Source organism: Crassostrea angulata, chromosome 6 (genome assembly GCF_025612915.1).
Source record: "Crassostrea angulata isolate pt1a10 chromosome 6, ASM2561291v2, whole genome shotgun sequence".
Classification (NCBI taxonomy): domain Eukaryota; kingdom Metazoa; phylum Mollusca; class Bivalvia; order Ostreida; family Ostreidae; genus Magallana; species Magallana angulata.
Genome location: NC_069116.1, coordinates 17,651,458 through 17,661,989, shown reverse-complemented (window position 1 = coordinate 17,661,989; position 10,532 = coordinate 17,651,458).

Genomic DNA, 10,532 nt, shown 5'->3' with positions numbered 1-10,532 from the left:
TTTTAAACATACTGTAGAATCTCTAAACTTTTTGTAATTTTGGTTGAATCATTATATAGAAATAATATTATTGAACTAAGGATTTTGAACATAATTGAAGAAACATGTCAGTTGACAGTAGCATAATATTAATGCAATATAAAATTTGTTTTGTAAAGTCTCGGACCTCGTCTCCTTATAGAGGACACTAATTTCTATCGTTCAATCTCAGAGTTAAGATATGAAAACAAGATGGTTTGAACCTGGCAGACGAGTCATTGTAACTCAAACTGTTATTAATTCCAATATATCTAAAAATTTGGTTAACATTGTTGAGTCTATGTTTGGAAATTACACTTTTGAACCAAGAATCATACACATAATTGAAAGATGTCAACTGACAGTAAGATAAAATTTGTGCGACTCGTTTTAAACAATAACTCAAATCAGTTTGTAAAGTGTGACTTTTCACAGTCTTGCAGGCGTCTGAAGTAGGTAAAATCCCAGACTTGCAGGCTGTTTTACTTGTTCAGACCAGATCGCTACAAATTAGCACAGGAAAACAGATTTCCCACACAATGGCGCCAAAATGATAGATCTGCTGGTAGCTTCTCTGAACAACAACCAAGCATGAATGCTACACCTGGAATTTTTAATTTTAGTTGAAATAAGAATGTACATTCAAACGTAAGCGCTTTTGTAACAATTATCTTTATCAAGCTGGATCCAGATACAAATATGTTAATATATTCCCATTACAAACGATATGGCGAACGGGTCATCATAACTTAAACTGTTATTATTTCCGAGTCTCTAACATTTTTCTAATATAACTTTCTCTATATCTGCAAATTACACTTGAAAAGTATCAGCTGACAATAAGATAAAATTAATGGAACAGGTTTTAAACAATATTTCATACCTTGTAAAGTGTGATTTTTCACAGTATTGCAGGCGTCTGAAGTATGTAAAATCCCGTACTTGCTGGCTGGTTTACATATTCAGGCCAGATTGCTACGAAACTGCCACAGAGTACACATTTTCAACACAGTAGCGCCTTTATGATAAAGTTGTTGTTGCTTCTTTGAATAACTGCCCAGCTTGGATGCTGCACTTGGCATATTTCGTTTTAAACATACTGTAGAATCTCTAAACTTTTTGTAATTTTGGTTGAATCATTATATAGAAATAATATTATGGAACTGAGGATTTTGAACATAATTGAAGAAACATGTCAGTTGACAGTAGCATAATAGTAATGCAATATAAAATTTGTTTTGTAAAGTCTCGGACCTCGTCTTCTTAATTATAGAGGACACAAATTTCTATCGTTCAATTTCAGAGTTAAGATATGAAAACAAGATAGTTTGAAACTGGCAGAACGAGTCATCATAACTCAAACTGTTATTAATTCCAATATCTCTAAAAATTTGGTTAACATTGTTGAGTCTATGTTTGGAAATTACACTTTTGAACCAAGAATCATACACATAATTGAAAGATGTCAACTGACAGTAAGATAAAATTTGTGCGACTCGTTTTAAACAATAACTCAAATCGGTTTGTAAAGTGTGAATTTTCACAGTCTTGCAGGCGTCTGAAGTAGGTAAAATCCCGGACTTGCAGGCTGTTTTACTTGTTCAGACCAGATCGCTACAAATTAGCAGAGGAGAACAGATTTCCCACACAGTGGCGCAAAAATGATAGATCTGCTGGTAGCTTCTCTGAACAACAACCAAGCATGAATGCTACACCTGGAATTTTTAGTTTAATTTGAAATAAGAATGTACACTCAAACGTAAGCGCTTTTGTAACAATTATCTCTATCAAGCTGGATCCAGATACAAATTTTTTAATATTTTCCCATTACAGACGATATGGCGAACGAGTCATCATAACTTAAACTGTTATTACTTCCGAGTATCTAACATTTTTCTAATATAACTTTCGTCTATATCTGCAAATTACACTTGAAAGGTACATGTATCAGCTGACAATAAGATTAAAAAAAATGGAACAGGTTTTAAACAATATTTCATACCCTGTTGTAAAGTGTGATTTTTAACAGTATTGCAGGCGTCTGAAGTATGTAAAATCCCGTACTTGCAGGCTGCTTTACATATTCAGGCCAGATTGTTACGAAACTGCCACAGGCATACACATTTTCAACACAGTAGCGCCTTTATGATAAAGTTGTTGTTGCTTCTTTGAATAACTGCCCAGCTTGGATGCTGCACTTGGCATATTTCGTTTTAAACATACTGTAGAATCTCTAAACTTTTTGTAATTTTGGTTGAATCATTATATAGAAATAATATTATTGAACTAAGGATTTTGAACATAATTGAAGAAACATGTCAGTTGACAGTAGCATAATATTAATGCAATACAAAATTTGTTTTGTAAAGTCTCGGACCTCGTCTCCTTATAGAGGACACTAATTTCTATCGTTCAATTTCAGAGTTAAGATATGAAAACAAGATGGTTTGAACCTGGCAGACGAGTCATTATAACTCAAACTGTTATTAATTCCAATATCTCTAAAAATTTGGTTAACATTGTTGAGTCTATGTTTGGAAATTACACTTTTGAACCAAGAATCATACACATAATTGAAAGATGTCAACTGACAGTAAGATAAAATTTGTGCGACTCGTTTTAAACAATAACTCAAATCAGTTTGTAAAGTGTGAATTTTCACAGTCTTGCAGGCGTCTGAAGTAGGTAAAATCCCGGACTTGCAGACTGTTTTACTTGTTCAGACCAGATCGCTACAAATTAGCACAGGAAAACAGATTTCCCACACAGTGGCGCCAAAATGATAGATCTGCTGGTAGCTTCTCTGAACAACAACCAAGTATGAATGCTACACCTGGAATTTTTAATCTAATTTGAAAAAAAAATGTACACTCAAACGTAAGCGCTTTTGTAACAATTATCTTTATCAAGCTGGATCCAGATACAAATATGTTAATATGTTCCCATTACAGACGATATGGCGAACGAGTCATCATAACTTAAACTGTTATTATTTCCGAGTCTCTAACATTATTCTAATATAACTTTCGTCTATATCTGCAAGTTACACTTGTAAGGTATCAGCTGACAATAAGATAAAATTGATGGAACAGGTTTTAAACAATATTTCATACCTTGTTGTAAAGTGTGATTTTTCACAGTATTGCAGGCGTCTGAAGTATGTAAAATCCCGTACTTGCAGGCTGCTTTACATATTCAGACCAGATTGCTACGAAACTGCCACAGGCATACACATTTTCAACACAATGGTACTTTTATGATAAAGTTGTTGTTGCTTCTTTTGATAACTGCCCAGCTTGGATGCTGCACTTGGCATATTTCGTTTTAAACATACTGTAGAATCTCTAAACTTTTTGTAATTTTGGTTGAATCATTATATAGAAATAATACTATTGAACTAAGAATTTTGAACATAATTGAAGAAACATGTCAGTTGACAGTAGTATAATAGTAATGCAATATAAAATTTGTTTTGTAAAGTCTCGGACCTCGTCTTCTTAATTATAGAGGACACAAATTTCTATCGTTCAATTTCAGAGTTAAGATATGAAAATAAGATAGTTTGAAACTGGCAGAACGAGTCATCATAACTCAAACTGTTATTAATTCCAATATCTCTAAAAATTTGGTTAACATTGTTGAGTCTATGTTTGGAAATTACACTTTTGAACCAAGAATCATACACATAATTGAAAGATGTCAACTGACAGTTAGATAAAATTTGTGCGACTCGTTTTAAACAATAACTCAAATCGGTTTGTAAAGTGTGAATTTTCACAGTCTTGCAGGCGTCTGCAGTAGGTAAAATCCCGGACTTGCAGACTGTTTTACTTGTTCAGGCCAGATCGTTACAAATTAGCACAGGAAAACAGATTTCCCACACAGTGGCGCCAAAATGATAGATCTGCTGGTAGCTTCTCTGAACAACAACTAAGTATGAATGCTACACCTGGAATTTTTAATTTAATTTGAAAAAAAATGTACACTCAAACGTAAGCGCTTTTGTAACAATTATCTTTATCAAGCTGGATCCAGATACAAATATGTTAATATGTTCCCATTACAGACGATATGGCAGACGAGTCATCATAACTCAAACTGTTATTACTTCCGAGTCTCTAACATTTTTTAAATAACACTTCAGTCTATATCTGCAAATTACACTTGAAGGATGTCAGCTGATAGTAAGATAGAATTAATGGAACGGATTTTAAACAATATCTCATACCATGTTGTAAAGTGTGATTTTTCACAGTCTTGCAGGCGTCTGAAAAATGTAAAATCCCGTACTTGCAGGCTGCTTTACATATTCAGGCCAGATTGCTACGAAACTGCCACAGGCATACACATTTTCAACACAATGGTACTTTTATGATAAAGTTGTTGTTGCTTCTTTGGATAACTGCCCAGCTTGGATGCTGCACTTGGCATATTTCGTTTTAAACATACTGTAGAATCTCTAAACTTTTTGTAATTTTGGTTGAATCATTATATAGAAATAATACTATTGAACTAAGAATTTTGAACATAATTGAAGAAACATGTCAGTTGACAGTAGTATAATAGTAATGCAATATAAAATTTGTTTTGCAAATTCTCGGACCTCGTCTCCTTATAGAGGACGCTAATTTCTATCGTTCAATTTCAGAGTTAAGATATGAAAGCAAGATAGTTTGAACCTGGCAGACGAGTCATCATAACTCAAACTGTTATTAATTCCAATATCTCTAAAAATTTGGTTAACATTGTTGAGTCTATGTTTGGAAATTACACTTTTGAACCAAGAATTATACACATAATTGAAAGATGTCAGCTGACAGTAAGATAAAATTTGTGCGACTCGTTTTAAACAATAACTCAAATCAGTTTGTAAAGTGTGAATTTTCACAGTCTTGCAGGCGTCTGAAGTAGGTAAAATCCCAGACTTGCAGGCTGTTTTACTTGTTCAGACCAGATCGCTACAAATTAGCACAGGAAAACAGATTTCCCACACAGTGGCGCCAAAATGATAGATCTGCTGGAAGCTTCTCTGAACAACAACCAAGCATGAATGCTACACCTGAAATTTTTAGTTTAATTTGAAATAAGAATGTACACTCAAACGTAAGCGCTTTTGTAACAATTATCTCTATCAAGCTGGATCCAGATACAAATATTTTAATATGTTCCCATTACAGACGATATGGCGAACGAGTCATCATAACTTAAACTGTTATTACTTCCGAGTCTCTAACATTTTTCTAATATAACTTTCGTCTATATCTGCAAATTACACTTGAAAGGTACATGTATCAGCTGACAATAAGATTAAAAAAAAATGGAACAGGTTTTAAACAATATTTCATACCCTGTTGTAAAGTGTGATTTTTCACAGTATTGCAGGCGTCTGAAGTATGTAAAATCCCGTACTTGCAGGCTGCTTTACATATTCAGGCCAGATTGCTACGAAACTGCCACAGGCATACACATTTTCAACACAGTAGCGCCTTTATGATAAAGTTGTTGTTGCTTCTTTGAATAACTGCCCAGCTTGGATGCTGCACTTGGCATATTTCGTTTTAAACATACTGTAGAATCTCTAAACTTTTTGTAATTTTGGTTGAATCATTATATAGAAATAATACTATTGAACTAAGGATTTTGAACATAATTGAAGAAACATGTCAGTTGACAGTAGCATAATATTAATGCAATATAAAATTTGTTTTGTAAAGTCTCGGACCTCGTCTCCTTATAGAGGACACTAATTTCTATCGTTCAATTTCAGAGTTAAGATATGAAAACAAGATGGTTTGAACCTGGCAGACGAGTCATTATAACTCAAACTGTTATTAATTCCAATATATCTAAAAATTTGGTTAACATTGTTGAGTCTATGTTTGGAAATTACACTTTTGAACCAAGAATCATACACATAATTGAAAGATGTCAACTGACAGTAAGATAAAATTTGTGCGACTCGTTTTAAACAATAACTCAAATCAGTTTGTAAAGTGTGACTTTTCACAGTCTTGCAGGCGTCTGAAGTAGGTAAAATCCCGGACTTGCAGGCTGTTTTACTTGTTCAGACCAGATCGCTACAAATTAGCACAGGAAAACAGATTTCCCACACAATGGCGCCAAAATGATAGATCTGCTGGTAGCTTCTCTGAACAACAACCAAGCATGAATGCTACACCTGGAATTTTTAATTTAAGTTGAAATAAGAATGTACATTCAAACGTAAGCGCTTTTGTAACAATTATCTTTATCAAGCTGGATCCAGATACAAATATGTTAATATATTCCCATTACAAACGATATGGCGAACGGGTCATCATAACTTAAACTGTTATTATTTCCGAGTCTCTAACATTATTCTAATATAACTTTCTCTATATCTGCAAATTACACTTGAAAAGTATCAGCTGACAATAAGATAAAATTAATGGAACAGGTTTTAAACAATATTTCATACCTTGTTGTAAAGTGTGATTTTTCACAGTATTGCAGGCGTCTGAAGTATGTAAAATCCCGTACTTGCTGGCTGGTTTACATATTCAGGCCAGATTGCTACGAAACTGCCACAGAGTACACATTTTCAACACAGTAGCGCCTTTATGATAAAGTTGTTGTTGCTTCTTTGAATAACTGCCCAGCTTGGATGCTGCACTTGGCATATTTCGTTTTAAACATACTGTAGAATCTCTAAACTTTTTGCAATTTTGGTTGAATCATTATATAGAAATAATATTATGGAACTGAGGATTTTGAACATAATTGAAGAAACATGTCAGTTGACAGTAGCATAATAGTAATGCAATATAAAATTTGTTTTGTAAAGTCTCGGACCTCGTCTTCTTAATTATAGAGGACACAAATTTCTATCGTTCAATTTCAGAGTTAAGATATGAAAATAAGATAGTTTGAAACTGGCAGAACGAGTCATCATAACTCAAACTGTTATTAATTCCAATATCTCTAAAAATTTTGTTAACATTGTTGAGTCTATGTTTGGAAATTACACTTTTGAACCAAGAATCATACACATAATTGAAAGATGTCAACTGACAGTAAGATAAAATTTGTGCGACTCGTTTTAAACAATAACTCAAATCGGTTTGTAAAGTGTGAATTTTCACAGTCTTGCAGGCGTCTGCAGTAGGTAAAATCCCGGACTTGCAGACTGTTTTACTTGTTCAGGCCAGATCGTTACAAATTAGCACAGGAAAACAGATTTCCCACACAGTGGCGCCAAAATGATAGATCTGCTGGTAGCTTCTCTGAACAACAACTAAGTATGAATGCTACACCTGGAATTTTTAATTTAATTTGAAAAAAAATGTACACTCAAACGTAAGCGCTTTTGTAACAATTATCTTTATCAAGCTGGATCCAGATACAAATATGTTAATATGTTCCCATTACAGACGATATGGCAGACGAGTCATCATAACTCAAACTGTTATTACTTCCGAGTCTCTAACATTTTTTAAATAAAACTTCAGTCTATATCTGCAAATTACACTTGAAGGATGTCAGCTGATAGTAAGATAAAATTAATGGAACGGATTTTAAACAATATCTCATACCATGTTGTAAAGTGTGATTTTTCACAGTCTTGCAGGCGTCTGAAAAATGTAAAATCCCGTACTTGCAGGCTGCTTTACATATTCAGGCCAGATTGCTACGAAACTGCCACAGGCATACACATTTTCAACACAATGGTACTTTTATGATAAAGTTGTTGTTGCTTCTTTGGATAACTGCCCAGCTTGGATGCTGCACTTGGCATATTTCGTTTTAAACATACTGTAGAATCTCTAAACTTTTTGTAATTTTGGTTGAATCATTATATAGAAATAATACTATTGAACTAAGAATTTTGAACATAATTGAAGAAACATGTCAGTTGACAGTAGTATAATAGTAATGCAATATAAAATTTGTTTTGCAAATTCTCGGACCTCGTCTCCTTATAGAGGACGCTAATTTCTATCGTTCAATTTCAGAGTTAAGATATGAAAGCAAGATAGTTTGAACCTGGCAGACGAGTCATCATAACTCAAACTGTTATTAATTCCAATATCTCTAAAAATTTGGTTAACATTGTTGAGTCTATGTTTGGAAATTACACTTTTGAACCAAGAATTATACACATAATTGAAAGATGTCAGCTGACAGTAAGATAAAATTTGTGCGACTCGTTTTAAACAATAACTCAAATCAGTTTGTAAAGTGTGAATTTTCACAGTCTTGCAGGCGTCTGAAGTAGGTAAAATCCCAGACTTGCAGGCTGTTTTACTTGTTCAGACCAGATCGCTACAAATTAGCACAGGAAAACAGATTTCCCACACAGTGGCGCCAAAATGATAGATCTGCTGGAAGCTTCTCTGAACAACAACCAAGCATGAATGCTACACCTGAAATTTTTAGTTTAATTTGAAATAAGAATGTACACTCAAACGTAAGCGCTTTTGTAACAATTATCTCTATCAAGCTGGATCCAGATACAAATATTTTAATATGTTCCCATTACAGACGATATGGCGAACGAGTCATCATAACTTAAACTGTTATTACTTCCGAGTATCTAACATTTTTCTAATATAACTTTCGTCTATATCTGCAAATTACACTTGAAAGGTACATGTATCAGCTGACAATAAGATTAAAAAAAAATGGAACAGGTTTTAACAATATTTCATACCCTGTTGTAAAGTGTGATTTTTCACAGTATTGCAGGCGTCTGAAGTATGTAAAATCCCGTACTTGCAGGCTGCTTTACATATTCAGGCCAGATTGCTACGAAACTGCCACAGGCATACACATTTTCAACACAGTAGCGCCTTTATGATAAAGTTGTTGTTGCTTCTTTGAATAACTGCCCAGCTTGGATGCTGCACTTGGCATATTTCGTTTTAAACATACTGTAGAATCTCTAAACTTTTTGTAATTTTGGTTGAATCATTATATAGAAATAATATTATGGAACTGAGGATTTTGAACATAATTGAAGAAACATGTCAGTTGACAGTAGCATAATATTAATGCAATATAAAATTTGTTTTGTAAAGTCTCGGACCTCGTCTCCTTATAGAGGACACTAATTTCTATCGTTCAATTTCAGAGTTAAGATATGAAAACAAGATGGTTTGAACCTGGCAGACGAGTCATTGTAACTCAAACTGTTATTAATTCCAATATATCTAAAAATTTGGTTAACATTGTTGAGTCTATGTTTGGAAATTACACTTTTGAACCAAGAATCATACACATAATTGAAAGATGTCAACTGACAGTAAGATAAAATTTGTGCGACTCGTTTTAAACAATAACTCAAATCAGTTTGTAAAGTGTGACTTTTCACAGTCTTGCAGGCGTCTGAAGTAGGTAAAATCCCAGACTTGCAGGCTGTTTTACTTGTTCAGACCAGATCGCTACAAATTAGCACAGGAAAACAGATTTCCCACACAATGGCGCCAAAATGATAGATCTGCTGGTAGCTTCTCTGAACAACAACCAAGCATGAATGCTACACCTGGAATTTTTAATTTAAGTTGAAATAAGAATGTACATTCAAACGTAAGCGCTTTTGTAACAATTATCTTTATCAAGCTGGATCCAGATACAAATATGTTAATATATTCCCATTACAAACGATATGGCGAACGGGTCATCATAACTTAAACTGTTATTATTTCTGAGTCTCTAACACTATTCTAATATAACTTTCTCTATATCTGCAAATTACACTTGAAAAGTATCAGCTGACAATAAGATAAAATTAATGGAACAGGTTTTAAACAATATTTCATACCTTGTAAAGTGTGATTTTTCACAGTATTGCAGGCGTCTGAAGTATGTAAAATCCCGTACTTGCTGGCTGGTTTACATATTCAGGCCAGATTGCTACGAAACTGCCACAGAGTACACATTTTCAACACAGTAGCGCCTTTATGATAAAGTTGTTGTTGCTTCTTTGAATAACTGCCCAGCTTGGATGCTGCACTTGGCATATTTCGTTTTAAACATACTGTAGAATCTCTAAACTTTTTGTAATTTTGGTTGAATCATTATATAGAAATAATATTATGGAACTGAGGATTTTGAACATAATTGAAGAAACATGTCAGTTGACAGTAGCATAATAGTAATGCAATATAAAATTTGTTTTGTAAAGTCTCGGACCTCGTCTTCTTAATTATAGAGGACACAAATTTCTATCGTTCAATTTCAGAGTTAAGATATGAAAACAAGATAGTTTGAAACTGGCAGAACGAGTCATCATAACTCAAACTGTTATTAATTCCAATATCTCTAAAAATTTTGTTAACATTGTTGAGTCTATGTTTGGAAATTACACTTTTGAACCAAGAATCATACACATAATTGAAAGATGTCAACTGACAGTAAGATAAAATTTGTGCGACTCGTTTTAAACAATAACTCAAATCGGTTTGTAAAGTGTGAATTTTCACAGTCTTGCAGGCGTCTGAAGTAGGTAAAATCCCGGACTTGCAGGCTGTTTTACT